The 18,689-nt window shown below is 44.4% G+C and overlaps 1 protein-coding gene across 1 annotated transcript in view; it reads left to right on the top strand.

Moving 5' to 3' along the window:
- Positions 1-7,366: 7,366 nt before the first annotated feature.
- Positions 7,367-18,689, top strand: part of BMAL1 (basic helix-loop-helix ARNT like 1) — a 44,511-nt gene continuing 33,188 nt past the window's right edge. Inside the window, exon 1 of the mRNA XM_079966242.1 lies at positions 7,367-7,539. The gene's annotated coding sequence lies outside the window, so the exon portion shown is untranslated. The remainder of the gene's footprint in view (positions 7,540-18,689) is intronic.

Here is an 18,689-nt window from a genome sequence, read left to right as displayed (position 1 = left end):
CACCATGCTTAGTGACTGTGTGGATGTGTGGATGGGGCAGAAGTATCTCTTGGCTTAGCCCAACACTACTCTGCTAGTTTCTGCTTGTGGAGGGATGCTTGTGTCATTCCTCCAACATCAAGCTCTGTATTCTGCCCACTGAAATTACCACTTAAAACAACAAATTGGGGTCTGTATAACTGCTTGCAATGGGACATGTGCTATTGCTATATACCATAATTCAATCGTTCTCAATTAGCTAATTACTGAGGAACCCCTATTTTTCAAAAGCCAAGCCATGGACCCCCTACTTTTGAAAATTTTGATAACTCTATGGTAGTTACCTGTGCAAAGCATTTTTTTTTTTTGAAGAAAATGTGGGGTGAATCCTAATAAGCAAAGGTATACTAAAAAGCAGACCATAAAATTTGTGATATTACCACAAATTGCCTATCCCCAGACAGTAGGGAAAACGTCTCTCCATTGCTCCACTACAACTGAATTTTTAAAAAGCAATTGTTTCCTTAACTTGCAAGTGTTCTATATGCAGAAGTCTTTTTATATGAGAGGGTATTCAGACATGCTATTCCTTACTTGTAATCTGAGATGGTACACCTTAACAAAAACTTTGCAGCATATGGTTCTGCTAACTGAGGGATCATGCACCTTCAAGACATAGGTGAAGGCTTGGTCGGGGCTTGATGAAGTATTGGTGAAGACGGAGTAGAAAACAGCTGGAATTTTGTAATGTTGGTGATAGTAGTAGTAATTTGTTGTTGTTGTTGTTTAGCCCTCCTGTGCCCAAGTTTCATCCCTGGTTTAAAGAGATTAATTAGTTAAATACAGTACTTACTTGGAGTGAGGTTTTTATTCTTGCTGATTACCCAATAGGAACAACCAGCTTTTTAATTTATTAGGATCTGTTTCCTCCCACCCCCAAATGTAGCCACTTTGCTTCCTACAGAAAACAAGAAAACAACATCCATGCAGACTATCTTCACACAAAATAGGCCTGGATGATGTATTGATGCATCGCGCATGACTGGTATGAGGGGCAGACTGCGATGGCGAGTGAAGCCACCACTGATTTTTACTTCCTCCAGCCGGCGCTGGTAGCAGAGGGACTCAGGAGTGGCAGCGGTTTCACCAATATACTGTACCACTGAGTGAAGCCATCCCACTCTGCCCTCATACTGGCAGAGGGAGAAACAAGCTGCACTGGTGAGGCACAATACAGCTTATTCCTCCCTCCCTCTGCTTCTTTAAACTGCTTGGCTGAGGAGCGTGTAGCTGCCCTTGCCTAAGCCAAGCAGTTTTATGGAGACCTGTCCTGCCACCGGCTCACACGAAACCGCTTCACTGAGGGGTTTATGGTTGCTGCTCCCCTCAGTCAAACAGTTAATGGAGTCCCAGCCCGCCATTGGCTCGTTCAGCTAGGGTGGGGTGGGGTGGAAGCCCTCTTCCATCCCCCAGCTGAGCAGTTAAGCAAAGACCCGATGCTCCTCAGTTCGCCCGTGAGCCCGATAGGCATCAGGACTCACTCACTGTGCAGGGCTGGAACTGTCCGAAGATGGGACAAAGCAGCCAAGAGAAATTCCAGCCATCATGATATATCAGCATATACTGGTGTTTAGTTGCTGATATACCACAAAGTTGAAAAGAAAATATCGCCCAGCCCTAGCACTAAACTAAATCATCAGAGGGTGAGCTGTTGTGCTAATCATAGTGGCAATTAGCTTAGCTATTTCCCCTGTTGGACTTCCAAGATGAGACATGAATCCCAAACTCATCAGGAAAGATTCACTGAAAACCCTACCTACAGTACAAGCAGTGTGAGAGTCCTCTAAACTTGATAGCTGTTGAAAGCAATTGGTTCTTTTCAGTTAAAAAGTAGAGAGCAAGGGAAAGGAATCCCTTACATTTTTTTAAAAAATGATAAGCTTGTGAGCTGTTTGCCTCTCTTCCCCCCACTCGCCCCATCCAATCACAAGAACCCTAAGAAACTGTGTCAGAGGTTTGTGCCCAATCCCAGCTCACTTGCCATCCAGCAGCTCTTTCACAAGTTTTCCCCCTGCCAGCAAGCAGGTGCTGGTTGTGAGCAGAGGCTGGATGAGCCATGGAAGGCTTTCACTGTGCAATTAGAAAGATAAGTGAGTCCCCTCGGGTGCATTCCATGGACCCCCAGGGATCCCCGGGCCCCTAATGGGGAACCACTGCCATAACTGGATCCCTTCAGACACCCTGTTTCCTAGGGATCCAGCTGAACTGGGCATGAAGAGTAGTCTTTCTTCCTTGTCTGCACAAGGTGGGTGGCATAAAAATGCTTTAACTAAACATTTGAAAGTTAGTACAGAAGGCTGTTCCATTAGAACAGCAGTATGTAGGAGTAGGAGTATGTTTAGAAGTTGTGTATGTGCAACAGGTATTCTGTGCATTAAAGAGCACTGTGCAATTTATGGGATTCCCAAAGTTCACTCATAAGTCAATGGTCATGGAGAGGAAAGATGTCAGAAGCATTTATCAGGATTGTGTTTTAGGAGGAAGACTCTAAGAAGATAATCAAGATGAGTCAAGTAAGAAAGGCAGAGTGGTGAAGCAAGAAGAGCCAGTGGAGCCAAGGGATCAAAACCATGAAGTCAGACTGTAAGGTAGACAATGTGGACAGGAAGATATGGGCAGGAGCCTGGGTGGAGCACAGCCCAGGAGAACTGAATATGAAATTAGGCAACAGTCATTGCTGGAGTGAAACTGGAAGGTACTTTGGTGTAAGAACAGAAGAACATAATGCGGGCGGCCACCCTGGTCCTTGTGTCTGGGAAGGCAGGAAGAAGAAGAGTGCATGAACACATAGTGAAACAAAAAGGACAGTGGTATAAATAGAATATTATGCTTGGGGACATTGATTACAATTAATGGAGAACTAATGCCTTATAGAAGTATCTGAGAATCTTATCGAGAGTTATACAGCCTCGTTTAAAAACAAATTTATTGAGCATAATCATTATTTGGGGTTGTAGTAGATAGCTCAATGAAGACATCAATTCAGTGTGCTTGCAGCTGTGAAGAAGACAAATCCCATGCTAGGGATCACTAGGAAAGGAATTTAAAATAAAACTATCGACACTGTAATGCCATGGTGCATTATCTATGGTGCATTATCTATGGGCTCTTGTGCTCAGGTCCTGCTTGCAGGATTTCCACAGGCATCTGGTTGGCCACTGTGAATACAGGGGGCTGGACTTGATGGACCCCTGGCCTGATCCAGCAGGCTCTTCTTATGGTGTTGTCATTGGTGACTGAGGGCTTTAACAACATTTCAATCGAGAGGTCAAGTTCCTTAATTATAAAGGTGAGTTCACACAAGTTAAAAGCAAAGTTTGGGATTTTATGCGACTCTGGGGGGCAATATGCAACAGGGAACACTTAGATGAATTTTACTACAGCACTTGACTCACAAAACTGCCAGTCAGCAGATTGGCTGATAAGATTAAGTTGCATTGATTGTTTACTGCTCGGCCCATGTTGGGCCCACAATGGCTACCATCTGAATTATGGATAGATGGGGAGAGTCAGCCGCAATGTTGTAACTAGTGTTATGCAAAATAGGTTTTATAGTAAAAGAACTTTTGAAAAGGCTGTAGTTTATTTCTTGAGCATGCCCACAATACATTATCCAGCTTTCCTGGTTTTCCAGGATGAATGACTGTGCTGCTTGTGCAGTTAAGATCAAGTTCAATAGGATTGTTCAGCACTCTTAGGGAACTCCCTTCTTGACTACAGTCTGATTCACAAATACAGATGAATAATGTTCCTGGAATGTTTCCCTAAGTACTTCCTGTCCTCCTTCATAAAAACACAATAAATATAGGGTGCTCCCATGTTGTGTATTTACCAATTATCAGGCATACACCCTTGGGTGGAATGATATAGGTTTTCATGGGTGCAGTTTAGAACACCAAGGGCACAATCCAGGCATATTAAACCATTTCAAATCCCATTCATCTCAACTCTCAATAGGAGTGTTAATAGTTAGCGCTTTCATTATAAGTGCTTAAGTTCCGCTGAACCCATATTGCTAGTTGCTTCTGTTCTCTACACCAATATTTCCCAAGTTGTGGTCCGTTAGCTCCATTCAGATGGTTCACAGCATATCTGTAGATTTGTTGTTGAATATGGGAGATAGAACATCCATCACATAAAATGGTTTTAATTTGAATTTTTGTTGCTTTTTTGGTTTTTTAAATATTGTATTTTATTGTATTACACTTTGAATTGTAAGAAATAGAAAAAATAAAAACATAATTAAAAAGCATACAGCCTCCGGTGCAGTCTGCTACAATTACTACAACAGATAGAAAAATTGTTAAGTTGGTCCTCCAAGACCCAAGGCATTTTTCAGGTGGTCCATGGAGGCAGGGGAGCTTGGAAAACACTGGAAACACATGGGGTGGTTTGGGGAGCAGATTGCACAAATGGAGGGGAACGAGGGGGCATGGGCATGGGCATGGGGCAAAAGTGAAAATTAGTGCAAAATGGGACTGCAGAGAGAGAAGCGGCTTCAAAAATGGGGTTGGGAAGCTGAAAATTGATCTCAGTAGTTGCGCGGAGTGGGAAGGGGAATCTCTAAATAGCCCATGCAGAGCTTGTCTGAAGCCCGGGGAAGGAGTCTTGTTCTTGCCATGACAGCCTAAGTTCAGCAGGGCCCTGGTGCCCACCGCCTATGGTCAGCTTAGCCCTCTGAGGCCCAGGGCAAGTGTACCCTGCTCCCCCCCCAGGCTTGGTAAAGGGGGGCAAGTGGAGCAAATAGGGGTGCAGCTACTGGTATAAAATATGCACAGATAATTTAAGTGCATAGGGCAGTAATGTGTTTGTTATGCTGATGTTCCTATGTGCCTTGTGAAACTCTGAAATACTTCAGTGGCAGTTTAATGTTACGGCATGTGAAGATGGCGAGGATGGGCAGCATCCTTGGCAGCATGATGTCATTGCTATGGCATTACAGCAGTGCTTCTATGGCACTTTGCGGAGGTTGATGTTGCCATGGCAACTACAGAGTTGAAGCTGTGGCAGTATGAGGGGGTGGTCACAGTAGGGATGAGAGAAGTTACTATTGTAGCAGCACACAATGATTTTTGTGGGAATCTTGCAGCATATTGTTGTGATGTAGTCTGAGATACACTGCAGTGGAATTGTGGGGGACAAAAATGGCAGGACAGATAGAAACTGAAGAACAGCAGGATACTACACTCTGCTTAAATGGTAGAAAAAAGTAAAAGGCTTGGGAAAGGGGGGGGGGAGTATTTTCCTGACACTGTAATAGCAGCAATGGAGGCAACAGATGAACTTCTCTGGAGAGTATGATCCAAACACTGGAAGCCACAACTGGAAAGGCTCTATTTCAAGGTGTCACACATTAAACTAAGAAAGTGGGACACCTGGAGAAAGGCCTCAGCTAAAGATTTCAGTGAACGAAGGCATTGAAAGTATACAGTAGGCATCTGTGTGGGGTTTTAAAAATAAGCAAAAACACTTGGAATTGAGTTTAGAAAGTAACTGAGAACCAGTGGAGATATTTCATCAGATATATGATCCCTTAACTCAGCTTCTGTTAGCAGTATAGCAGCTGTAAATGAAATCCTACTAATAGTGAACCTTTAGTTTGTAAGCTGGGACGCAGGTGGCGCTGTGGGTTAAAGCCTCAGCGCCTAGGGCTTGCCGATCGAAAGGTCGGCGGTTCGAATCCCTGCGGCGGGGTGCGCTCCCGCTGCTTGGTCCCAGCGCCTGCCAACCTAGCAGTTCGAAAGCACCTCCGGGTGCAAGTAGATAAATAGGGACCGCTTACCAGCGGGAAGGTAAACGGCGTTTCCGTGTGCGGCTCTGGCTCGCCAGAGCAGCGATGTCACGCTGGCCACGTGACCCGGAAGTGTCTCTGGACAGCGCTGGCCCCTGGCCTCTTAAGTGAGATGGGCGCACAACCCCAGAGTCTGTCAAGACTGGCCCGTACGGGCAGGGGTACCTTTACCTTTACCTTTTTAGTTTGTAAGCTTGATGGCAGCGACTGTCTTTTATATCACTGACATGCAAGCTGCTTCTGGCTAACAGGAAGATAAAAATAGTTATAAAAATAATCTAAAAATACAATCAAGGGCCAAGAGAACTGATGGGTTAGTCCCTTTCCCACCGCCCTGGAGCTGTTCAACACCCATCTGCCCTGAGAGGAGGAAGAAGAGGGGAGGAAGCCCAGGCCAGAGAGCTTGTGCCACCAGCTCCTAAAGGGGGACCATTTGCACCATTCCTCAGTTTTCGTGTTTCACAACTGTAAGTCCCCTGGGCAAAAGAAAGAAAAAAGAAAAGGAACCATGCAAAGAATGTAAACAAATGACTAAATTAAGGAGCATGCATCGTGGCCGAAGTCGCAATGCATCTGTTCGGTCTCTTATGGCACCGCAAAGAAGTCCGTGTGGGCGTTTGCCGCAATAAGCCGTCCTCTGGAATTTGTCGAGATGGAAACAGAGGGCGATGGATGGGGACGTTTTCACAGCGCACGTCGGGAGAGGCAAAGGGTCCTGCATGCGGAGTTGCACAAGGCAGCGCAAAGGAGGCTTTGTTTGCGATCAGCAAATAATTTTTCCCCACGGGGGTATTCCGTGTTCATAACATTAACTTGTGCCGGCGATCCCTCAGGCGGAGCGGGAAGCCAATAACGCTTCAGCACCGGAAGCAGCATCTGCCCGAGATGAGCGGAGGCTGCTCGGGTGAACTGACGGGCAGCCTTGTCCGCCGTTTGGCACAGGCGCGAGAGGGCGCCGAGAGCGGGAAGCCGCGCGCCATTCCCGGGGGAGGGGGGCGAAAACGCGCGGAGGCAGCGAAATCCCTCAGAAGAAAAACAGACTCCGCTGTCTCCGCCCAGCTCTGACGACAGCGCTCTGACGACAGCGACGCTCGCGCGCGCGCAGGGAAGGCTGGAGCCCGCGCTCGGCGATACAGCAGGGAGACATCCGGGTCCCACCCGTCCCGAACAGTCACTTACGCAACCGTTAAGAGGAGCAACAACAGGCCGGCAGGAAAGAGCGCGCGCGCGGGGGGGGGGAGCCTTGCTCCTCCCCCCCTCCTCCTCCTCCTCTTCTCCTCCGCCCCCTCGCTTCCCCGCCGCCTCACAAGTTACAGCCCTTTAAACAGGCGGGAGGAACGAGAGCGTTGGTCCCCCGTTCCGACGCGTTTCTCTCTTCTGCCGACGCCGCCGGTTGGACGGCCGGGGCGGAGGGCGGGACCGCGAAGCCTCTCCTCGGCTGCCCATTGGGCGTCGTGCCCGCGTAGCTTTATCCCGCGATTGGTCGGGAGGCGGGCTGGGGCTTGGTGCGGGGGGAGAAGCTATTGGCTGGAAAGTAGGTTAGTGGTGCGACGTTCAGTGGCAAGCCAGGCGGAAAGTAGGTCAGGTATAGGGGGCTGCTCGCGCCGGGCGTCGCTTGTGTTGCCATCCCGCGCGCCGTTGTGGGGGCCGCGCACTGTCACCCCCACGCACCTCCCCCCCCCGCTCGCCGCCGCCGCCCTTCTGAAACGGTGAGGAACGGGACCGGGGGAGCGCTTCCCTTCCGCAGCCAGGCTGGGGAGGAGGGCGGAGATGGAGGTGGCGAGGGAGGGGAGCGGGAGAGCTGGTGGAGGAGATTCCTGCTCGGTGACTTCAGTGCGGGGAAGCGGGGGATCCCTGCCGGCGGCGAAATGCGGAGCCCCTCTCGACTCCTGACAGGTGTGGGGAGAGGTGGCCCTGCGCTGCTGCCCTCTGCGTGTTGCCCGTGGGCGGGTGGGAGTGCGCGGAAAGCGCGGGTCTGGGTGCATGTGTGAAATCTGTCTCACGCAAAATACCAGGGCGCTTATGCCCGAGACTTTTCCGGGGCGGGCGGGTTGCCCAACAGATTAAACGCATCTACTACTCTGGATGAGGACTTGAGGTAGTTTTCCTCCTCGGGGCCTCCGGGTCGGTGCACTGGAGAGGGAGAAGGGGGCTCGCATGCACACGCGGGGAAATTATCCCCTTTCCCTGTGTTTCTTGGGCTTATTTCTGGGATATTTGCTAAGGAGCGATAAGGAAACGGGATTAGATTGTCTTCTTCTGGACCAGAGAACAGGGAGCGGAGTATGTTTACCTAGGGCTGTCTTATTAACAAAACAACAGAAAACCTATATACATGCAGTGTTACTTGGGTGGTATTCTGGACAGAGGTTTTTTCAAACAAAAATTCAGTGGACAGGGTGGGAATGGTACTGGCATTGTAAATCCACAGCCCATCCTCTTCTTATTATTTTAGAAACAAAGTTGTGGTCAACTGAGCAACTAGTAAGGCCTTAGTAACTGACCTTAATTTTAAAATATAACTTATGCAAACTTAGTAAGAGGCAAAACTTGGGAGACAAAAGATGAATGGGCCTTGTGTTTCTGGGAGGATAAAGCTGACTTGCAGTGGGACTTACTCCCTGCTAATTATACATAAGATCACGATCTTATTTCCTTTTCCTGGGTTCTGGTTCTTTTAGTGGGGATGTCATATGTATTTCTTAATACACTGTTTTTTGGTTCAGATTTATGACCAAGGGAAATAATTATGTGTTGGGTAAAATGATTTGTCCTGCTCATAAATCTGAACTAGATACTATGATTGTTCAATAAAGATAGCATTTGTGTCTTCTTTCTTGCTCTTATTGAGTTTGTATCCATCAAGCATATTACACTCTTAAAAACCTTGTCTTTTGTATCATTTTAACCAATACCAAAATCACTCTCTTGCTACACTGCATCTTAATGCATGGCATGGTGATATATTTGTCAGGTGGCCCCTGAACATAGGAGGATTTACTCAAACTCACTCTTAAGTAAAGTTTGAAAAGACCCTGGTGTAAAATAGCAAAATCTCTGATGTATTGTAATTTTGTCAAGAAAAAGTACCGAAAGAGGATATTAAAATGCTTGAATGGGAAAAAGGCAAATAGTTTTGTAAGTGCTTGGTGAGTTAAATTCGTAGTTATTAATGAAGTTTCCAAAGCTCACTTATAGGGCATTTGCTTGGCATGCAAAATCTCCAAGTAGGGCTGGGAATGTCACCAGTCTGAAACCTTGGAAACCCACTCCCAGTCAGTATAGAGGATACTGAGCTGGATTGACCAATGATCTGATTCAGTATAAGACAGCTTCCTAGATAAGAGTGATGCTTAAGAGCATAATCCACTCTTCATCGGGGTGGATAACTGGTGGCCTTCCAGATGTTGCTTGACTGTAACTACCGCCATCCTTGACCATCAGCCATGCTGGCTGAGGCTGATCAAGTTGTAGTCCAGAGGTTCTCTACCCCTGTTCTACATGTTATTTGTAAGTCCTACTGTGTCCAGTGGAGCTTACTCAAAGTGTATTTAGGATTGCAGCCTATATATTCATGTATGATAACCTGTTGACTGAAAACCATCTAGTGTATGCGCCACCACGCAATAGGAGTATGTTCCATTGTTCACATTATCTCTGCTGGGGGATTCTGTGCCTATTAAATTGAGTCAGTAATGGATATATTGGCCATTTGCGTAACCTTCAGTGGCTATGTTAATTTAGTTTCCCTGTTTTCCTGAGCAAAGTGAGCTCCTTGATTCCAGACTTTGATCAAAATCAACATTTGTGTTGTGCTGATTGCTTATTCCAGCAATTAGAGCAATCAGAAGAGATATGGAAGGTGCTTACAAGTTGTTCAGATGAGGTAGAGGCGAATTTAGGGCAATACAACTGGTTCTGCCACATTGGGTACCAAGCCTAGGGGGTGCCATAGGATGTCACTACTATGAAATAGTGAATTAAGCAGACTGGAAGGTGAGAAGGAGTGGTACCGAATTTTGACCATGCACAGGGCACTGCTGAAATTTAAAAGACCAAAGTCCACCCCTAGATGAGGCATATTATCAGTCCATTTGTCCTTAGATGAAAGAGAACCAGAGAGGCAATGTACGGACTAAGAATCAATTTCTTACAAGATTAAATGCACTTGTTCTTATGTGTTCTGGATATAGTATGATGCATGTGTAAGCCCACAGGGTATATGTAGTTCTGCTTGATACATTGAAACTTGTTGAGGCTGCAATTCTAACCATACTTAAATTGAGCCACACTGAGGTCCAATGAAGTTCTTCAGTGGTAATTACATATGAATAAGTATGGTTAGAATGGTAGCCTCACCTGGGATTAAGAGATTTCTAAGCATTTTATAAAGTTCACTTTAGTGTTGTACTTGCATTGGTCCCAATGCAGTGCCATTAATATGACATCCTGAGTTCATGTAATAGATGTGGGCTGGTGGAATTCCCTTGCTGCTGTTCAGAATATTTATATTTGTAAACAAGGCAAGATGACAGCTCTAGTTCTGGCTTTGCACCATGGGAAGTCCACATCAAGCATGCACATAATACTATAATTGTAGTTCTATGTGCACTTACTTGCTGCATTGAACTTTGTGGGACTTTAATTTATGAGTAAAAATGTGTAGGCTGTTGTAAAAATCAAATTTGAGTTAATATTTTTTAAATGCATGGTGGGAAAAGGGGGTAGGAGTTACTGCTTTAAACAAAAGAAACAAACTAGTGCTGCATCAGCCCTCTAGTGCTTTAGCAGCATAGAAAGGAACACACAGCCACCAAGGGTCTGCATTTCCAAAAATAGCATGGATATGGGTCAGGAGCCATGGTCTTGTCACTTAATGCCACAGGCACTATCCAGTGAGTGCTCACCATGTTTTAACACCATGTTTCAAGAGTAGCAATGAGTGCTTGCTTAGAGGAGGATCACTTCCCCAGCAACAAAAATATTTTGAGTACTAAAAAAATCACAAACAGAAATATTACCTTGAGCATAGTTCCCATGCAACAAATTAGTCACACATACATTTTGCTGTAAATTGATCACCTAAGAGATTACTGAGTGCATTGAAACCAACGGAAATGACTTCCAAGAAAGTGTGTTCAGAACTAGGTTGTCAATGAAAGAGGATAAATCTAATACTTCAGATAAACTGTTACTTGATGTAGCTGTAATGGTCTAAAAATAAATTGTTTTATTTGGTTTGAGAACCTAAGGTAAAAGGTAAAGGTACCCCTGCCCGTACGGGCCAGTCTTGACAGACTCTGGGGTTGTGCGCCCATCTCACTTAAGAGGCCAGGGGCCAGCGCTGTCCGGAGACACTTCCGGGTCACGTGGCCAGCGTGACATCGCTGCTCTGGCGAGCCAGAGCCGCACACGGAAACGCCGTTTACCTTCCCGCTGGTAAGCGGTCCCTATTTATCTACTTGCACCCGGAGGTGCTTTCGAACTGCTAGGTTGGCAGGCGCTGGGACCGAGCAGCGGGAGCGCACCCCGCCGCAGGGATTCGAACCGCCGACCTTTCGATCGGCAAGTCCTAGGTGCTGAGGCTTTAACCCACAGCTACCCAGTAGTAAACTCCAAATTGATAGCCATAAATGGTGCCCTTAAATTAAACAGAGTAGAGAAGGTAAAAATACTACAGTTAAAAATGCTGCATTTATAAAACTCTTCATGCTTACTGCATGCTTAACCACAGTTTCTAGGTGACAACCCAAACAGAAAATGCTACAGTCTTTTTTTTTGAAATAATGGCTTTGGGAAGGCTAGAGTTCTGTAGTGTAGGGCATTCTAGAACTGGAGTATATGGTGTTACTGCCTTGCATGGTATTTTTTCAACTTTCGAGACCATGTGGGAAAAGCCAGATATGTAAGGACCAAAGCATGAAGGTCATATTTATTCGAACCAAGTACAGAATTGGAAGCCTAATGGTGTGTTTCACTAGGTGTCCATAAAATTGATCTTGTGCCTTACAAGTTGTTGTTGAATACACACACACACACACACACAGAGAGAGAGAGAGAGAGAGAGAGAGAGAGTTGATATCCTCATAGGGAGTTTATTGAGCCTTCCCACCCGCTTCCTCCTCACTGAACTCCATGTGCTCTAGAACAGACCCAACCATTGCCATGAATGTGAGGCCCTTTGGTGCTAGAGAGGAGCAGATCTCTTGATAACTTCATGGGAAATGTTATTCAAGGCACCTCTCAAATGTACATAAGTATATTTCTGGTATTAAAAGAGCTAGAAAGTTTTCATGTGGGTAAGGGGCCAAATCAAGAAAGTGAGGAAGAAACAGTCAGTGCTTTAGAATAGTATTTATATTACTTCGCAATGCATTTTACCAACTCCCAGGGTAAACAAATAACCAATTGTGTCTTGTAAGTGATAGAAAAGTGTTACAAGCCACATTTAGTAAGTTTACATTTTTTTGCCTTTTTGATTTTGTTGGAAAGCAGAAAGCAATAGAATACACTTATCTAGATTTTTGGTAGTGCATACTTCCTTGATAGAAATTAAGCCCATTGGCTATAAAGGTATGCTGTGGTAATTCTAATAAATTCTTTGAATAGAGAATATGGGCAATATTTATTCTGTACTCAAATTTTAAAGTTTGACCTACTTCTGTATAATTTAGGTGGCCACAAGCTCTGTAAAATTTTCATTTTTTGAGTCAAACATTCTGGAAGGTATTGAACATTAAATTTAAGAGCTTACATTTATGTAACGATACTTACAGGGTGTGAAAGGTACCTTCTACCTTTTTATAGGGTATGTATGTAGATTGGAAATACTGCTTCTGCCATGCTCCACTAACAACCACAATGTCATTGGCTATTGTAAAGATGCAACCTTTGTTCCCCTTACCAGAACTTCCCTGGTAAGCCTATCCTACTGCATAATAGTTTTACAAGGTACATTTAAAGCATCTTCCATCCTAGGTTTGTGACTTGATCCTTTTTCCTGCAAAAGGATAGGAAAGTACCCTCCTACTGAGATAAATGGAAAAATCCAGCAATTTCCTCCATTTCCTTCCATTGATTTGTGTGGGTATATTTTTAATGTGGTTATATTGCCACTGATGTTTACCTTCTTTTTCTATGCAGAATGCCTGCAGCTCATTTTTTCATCATCCCCACCACACACACATTGTTATGAGTTCCAGCAGTTCTCCCCACAGCTCTCTTAAGATGTGAGTTGATGCTGGCTTGTGTTTCATCTCATTCTCACCAAGTTGGGGGGGGGAACCACCCCAGGTTGGCAACATATTAGCTTGGTGCACATGAACTTGCAGAGAAGTTACGGCAAATGCTGTTTGACTACTAAGTCATTCTTCAAGGTTAAGATACACTTTTGGGGTTACTTGTTTGGAGATGGAAAGTGTGCTGGTTAAACAAAAAGACTTGCCTTGCTTGTGAACTGACTTAAGTCAACGTTCAGTGGAGTAATTTTTCTTAGTAATTTTTCACCTCTTACTAAATGTACACAGAACAATGGGAGAATGTATAGCACAGAAATGAGCACATGTGTTGCAAGTGGAAAACCACAGAGACAATTTCTGGCATTTATCTCTGGTTGCAGGGATGGAAAAGACTTGTGGTTGAGAACTTAAAGACTTATCAGCTAGTCAGCATAGACACATGGACTTGGATTGGTAAAGGTTTGGTATAAGGCAGCCTCATTTATTCAGTGAGAGAATCTCTGTATGGTCCCTATTGCATTTTTCTAACCTGTTTTTCATTTTTTCCAACTACTTCTAATGTAGCATACACTTGGCAATAAAAAAATATTCAATATATGTATTCTTCTCTTTGGAACTTTGTTATACTTAAACAGTTTATAATGGAAAAGGAAAACCCTTTGATATCTAATAATTGAGTCTCAATAACGTGATACCTAGGATCCCTAAAAGCAGAGCAAAAATGTTTGTGACCTTTTCTGTAAACCTGAAGGAGAACGTCATCTCCTTTGCGCTGCTTTGGGCAACGAGTAATACCTAAAATGAGCTTTGAACTCCTTTAACACTGTCAGACTCTTGGCTGTCCTCCAACAGTGAAGCAACTAACATGAAGAGCAGTAAAACTTGTTGATAAATTATCCCTCCTTCCTGCTTTGTTCTTATAAATAAGCCAGTGTGTAATTCTGAGTTAATTGTGTCCGGAAAGATCATTTTAGGAGAAAAAGGAGACACTTCCAGGTCATCTTTTCTCACCTATGATGGCAATGAGTATTAGCTGGCACCCACGAACTTGGTAACCTTTTCAGCCTCCTGCTATTTGAGAAGTTTGGTATTAAGAGACTCAACAGCCAAGAGATGTTTCCAAGTCAGCTGCAGGAGCTGGAACAGCTTGTGATGTTGGTGTGATGCCACACTGTAGTGTGTTGGGTTAATTTCTAGTAGGAATGGTGCCAGTGGGCTACTCCTACAGCAAACAATATTGCCTGTGAATGGCATATCCTAGTCTAAAGATCTTGTAACTCCATTCACAACTCACTGAAGCTTATTCACACTCTAGTATACACATTAACAGCCTGATCCTGTGTGTGAATACTGAAAAGAAAATCCTATTGATTTCAGTGATACCCTCAGGTAATTTTGCAGTCTTACTTGAAGGGTGAGGATTATTGATAGCATTGGAACTTGCTTTCTAATCAGTGCTTAGGTTACCAATCTTAGGTTCCAGTCCTGGGTACTTTTAATATATTGATGTGATTGATTGATTTAAAAGCATTTCTAGACTGCATCATATTTTTAAAGTTCCCTAAGTGGTATATGAAAACAGTATAAAAAACAAAACAAAAAACCCCAATATAATAAAACCAAATCAGGTAAACACAGGAATTTAATAGCACAATCCAACCTTGTGTATAAATGAAAGCCTGAGCAAAAAGATATGCCTTCACAAAACATCTGAAGCAACTAATATATGGCAGGGGGAAGAGCATTCCATAGTTCAGGGGCAACAGCAGAAAATGCCCATTTTCTGGTCACTGCCCTGTGATAGTCTGTTGGGTATAATTTCCCTAGGTGATATAAGTGATTACAGGTCTATATAGGGCAGCCGGTCAGGTTACTTGGTCCCAAGCTGTTTAGAGCTTTATATGTTAGTAGCAATATCTTGTTGTCTAGCCGGAATTAAGATTGCCGGAAGAAATATCAACAACCTCAGATATGCAGATGACACAACCTTGATGGCAGAAAGTGAGGAGGAATTAAAGAACCTTTTATTGAGGGTGAAAGAGGAGAGTGCAAAATATGGTCTGAAGCTCAACATCAAAAAAACGAAGATCATGGCTACTGGTCCCATCACCTCCTGGCAAATAGAAGGGGAAGAAATGGAGGCAGTGAGAGATTTTACTTTCTTGGGCTCCATGATCACTGCAGATGGTGACAGCAGCCACGAAATTAAAAGACGCCTGCTTCTTGGGAGAAGGGCAATGACAGGCCTAGACAGCATCTTGAGAAGTAGAGACATCACCTTGCCAACAAAGGTCCGTATAGTTAAAGCTATGGTTTTCCCAGTAGTGATGTATGGAAGTGAGAGCTGGACCATAAAGAAGGCTGATCGCCGAAGAATTGATGCTTTTGAATTATGGTGCTGGAGGAGACTCTTGAGAGTCCCATGGACTGCAAGAAGATCAAACCTCTCCATTCTGAAGGAAATCAGCCCTGAGTGCTCACTGGATTGTGAAGCTGAGGCTCCAGTACTTTGGCCACCTCATGAGAAGAGAAGACTCCCTGGAGAAGACCCTGATGTTGGGAAAGATGGAGGGCACAAGGAGAAGGGGGCGACAGAGGACGAGATGGTTGGATAGTGTTTTCGAGGTTACCAGCATGAGCCTGACCAAGCTGCGGGGGGCAGTGGAGGACAGGAGTGCCTGGCGTTCTCTGGTCCATGGGGTCACGAAGAGTCGGACACGACTAAACGACTAAACAACAACAACAAGCAATATCTTGGAACATGGCTGGTAGCTGTTCTATCCCTCAGTACAGCTTTAATATTTATGTGTCCAGGTGCTCCACTCAGCAACCTGGCTGCAGCTTTTAAACCAGTCTTGAGGGAAGCCCCACACAGAGCACAATTCAGTAGTCCCATCACAAGGTTATCAATGCAAGGATCATGGTGGTCTAGCTTTCCCTTTCCAGGAAAGGGCGTAGTTGGCATACCAACCTAAGTTAATAATAGGCTACTCTTGCCACAGGGGTTACCTGGGCCTCCAGGGACAGATGAATCTAGGATCACTCCCAAACTATGTACCTGTTTCTTCAGGAGAGAGCAACTTCATTCAGTGCTGGCAAACTCCTCACCTCCCAGATGTGGGAACTGCTCACCCACAGAGTCTCCACCTTACCAGGATTCATTCTTTCATAGCTGGCCCTCACTTAACACACCACTGCATCCAGGCAGTGGATAGGTATAGCCTCTACTGATTCAGATATAACAGAAAAATAGAACTGGATGTCAGCAGCATAGCGGTTATTTATTCTACTTAATGGTAATACTAGGCTAGACCTTTTTTTATTGAAAAACATCATTATTGCTGGATAATAATTCTGAATCATTAGCATTAAAATGGTTTGCTTTTGCCTTCTGGAATCTTCAGGCATTATCCGAGATGTTTCTGAAAGCAGGTTTGCTCTGCCTATATCACTGTCTACAATTATTTTTCCTTTTAATGTTTGCTGGTAAGCCTATATTGCTTACCATTTAAACATGGATTCATACAAAAGCCCACTAAACCTGCAGCCCTGCTTGTATTCTTAGGGCAAGATCCAACATTGCACTAGCAGACCTTCCCCTTCCTCTTCTTCCCCCATGCCTTCAATGTGCTCCAGAGGTTTTGACAACTCCTGAAGCAAATTTTAGGGGCATGCATGGTGGGGGAAGGAGAAGAAGGGCCAGTCCTATCTGCACAGGTGAAGAGCCATAATACAAGTGGGCAGCCAATATTTCATATCACCCTTATTATTCTCTCCACTCTATAAACCCAAGTTTGACTTGGGTATAGCTGTTCTGCATTTTGGCAAACACAATCATATTGTGCCCTCTGTCTGGAGCAAACTTTTATTTTCCTTTTTATACCCATGAAAAATAAGGTCGAGACAATGGCATGGAACTGAAACAGCACTGAATATGCATGGGTTATGTGCTGCCTTCTGATCCTCTGGTGAAGGATTGCAAGTTGATCTCTGTCAGAATCCCTGAGAAATTGTTATCCATAAGTGCTCAAGTACTTCACAATCTGAAGACCCAGTTTGGCATCAAGTTATGGACTGGTTGCAGCCTGAGTTACAAACTGACTTGAGATATCAGAAGGCAGCCTTCCCAGCCTGTTGGCCTACAGCTTCCATTGTCCCTGACCATTGGCCATGCTGGCTGGGAATAGTGGCAGTTGTAATCCAAAACATCTGAAGTGTTGTCCTAAAACAACATTCCACACACTGCTTCCTCCTAGGAATTAAATCAGTTTACTCCCATTGATTTGAGCGGGACTAATCTAGATGTTGCTTGGATTTGTATCCAGTTGGGTTTACTGCATAGGAAGCCTGTTTAGAATTGAAGCCTAAATTTATACAGCTAGGAGAATTAAAATTTTTAGAGTTTTTTGTTTGCTTTGCACAGAACGCGCATCTGTAATGTTTTTTATTTTGCTTGTCACATAATTGATTTGGTGACATTTGTTCCACATAAGCAGTACTGTCAGTTCCCATATGTTCTTGGCATAGTGCATTTTAAATTGGTTCATGTAAGCACTCATGTTTCAGTAAGTGAAGGGTAGTTAATAACTTCATAAGGGCGGGGGTAGACTTTAGTTTCAAAAAGAAAATCTGGAAACTACATTTAACCTCATTCTCTGCTGCAGCCTGTCAATCTGATTTCTGAATTGTCTAGTACATCTTTGCCTTAGTTAATTTGCTTAGTGGAGAGGTTGGGATCTAGGATGGCAGCTCCAGTCCTTCTCCTCCTCCCCCCCCCCCCCATTTCCCTCTCTTTCTCTTTTTTCTGTCTCCCCATGTGGAGAGCCCTATGGGCATCTGATGGCTCATTGATGAAGAAGTTTTAGATTAGATGGCTTGATCCCATAAGACGGTGCCTGTATTTTTAGGCAGTACCAATGGATCTGTGCAGGTTTCATTTTGCAAATCATAGAAACCCAGGCCAAGTTGCAACATTAACATATACTGTATGCAGCCCCTGATGTTTGAAACTCCTCTGTTTGGAAAGGGCCAGCGGTAGAGCACCAGCTTTGCACAGTACAATTCCTGGGATCGCCTGGATAAGGGAGCAAGTGAGGCGAAGGGGAAGTCCTCTGCCTTTGGAGATCTGTTTCCAATCAGAGCAGATCATATTGGATTAGGTGATGCAACTGTCTGATTTGGTATAGGGCAGTATTTTCCATTATAATTACCTATTTGGGTAAAGGGTGTATAAAATTGATAGCTTAATTTTTTAAAAAAACACACACACACTGTAATTCGAGGTAGGGTCATCTAGATAGCAAGCTTGAAAATTTATTTTTGGTATTGCCTGAAGTTGAAGGGTGGTTGTTTTTTTTAATCATCGCAATGGCATGAATAATATCCACTGCCAAGTGGTGACTTGCCACAGTAGGTTTAGAAGTGTCCCGACAGCAACTGCTCACATTATGAGACTTTTACTCACATTTCTGCATAGGATCTAGAATCTAAGGAACCGTTGAAAATTCTCCTTATGCTGTAGACAGCTACTACAGTAGGTGGTTGCCCATGTAATTGTGTGTGCCTGCAGAAGGGTGGGAAACCTCAGACTCTCTGTCTAGCCTTTGGGACTCTCCCCATGC

Source organism: Podarcis cretensis (genome assembly GCF_951804945.1).
Source record: "Podarcis cretensis genome assembly, chromosome: 1".
NCBI lineage: Eukaryota > Metazoa > Chordata > Lepidosauria > Squamata > Lacertidae > Podarcis > Podarcis cretensis.
Note: the sequence above shows the minus strand (reverse complement) of the source record. Positions and strands in the feature narration are given on the sequence as shown.